We start from the raw sequence: 906 nt of genomic DNA on the forward strand, positions 1-906 counted from the left end.
ACTGCTACATGGGCAGAGCACATCTGATTTTGGACCACCGTACTCAGCTCTGATAAAGTTCATGAAGTTTTCAACCCCCTCGACATATGCAGCGGAGAATCTTCGAGCAGAAGTTATCCAAGTCCCGTCCATCTGTTAGACATACAAATTAGTTCTTCTACTAGATATTACAGGAAAAACATATATGCTTTTTTATGAAGTCCAGGAAAACAATACCTAGGTCAATGTCTAAAGCTATGGCAAGATATTTGGACGAGCAGATCTAAGTAACGAAATATATGTAAAGCTAATTCAGCAAACATATTCGAGTGCTAAATTATGGCAGGCTATTTCAGCAGTCAATGAGGCCGAGCACACAGCCATCAAACTATCGAAGGCCATCGCAGCAACAAAGATCGAGTATAAAATGGTGTAGAGCTATTTCACCTAACAGATTGGCTACTAGACCATGGCAATCTACGTCACAATAAATATATGGCAGGATATTGTTGCAACTAATCGGCCTTGGCATGCCATCTCAGCTAAGCAGATTGAGTGCAGAACAGGGCAAGGAAGCTTCTTAAGCAGAGCATATTGACAGTAAACTACTTCGGCAAACAGTGAGATTAACAACGTCTATCAGCTAACATTCAGCGCTACACCGACATGAATGGGGCCTCAATCTAGAATGCGCATACCGTGGGAGAAGCTGACCGCCGTGCGTCTCTACAAGAACATCGCCAGCGGTGGCGGTGCTGACCGCCGTGCGCCTCCACAAGAATGTAGCCAGAGGTGGCGGCGCGGCTAGAGGACGGCAGTCTACGACAGCGTACTGTGGGAGCGAGAGGATCGCCGTGTGTCCCCTCGACGAACCGCGGTGCTGATGTATCGGCGCGGCGAGGAGGGCGGCTATGGCGGAGCGAATGG

Source organism: Triticum dicoccoides, chromosome 1B, assembly GCF_002162155.2.
Source record: "Triticum dicoccoides isolate Atlit2015 ecotype Zavitan chromosome 1B, WEW_v2.0, whole genome shotgun sequence".
In the NCBI taxonomy this organism is placed as follows: Eukaryota; Viridiplantae; Streptophyta; class Magnoliopsida; order Poales; family Poaceae; genus Triticum; species Triticum dicoccoides.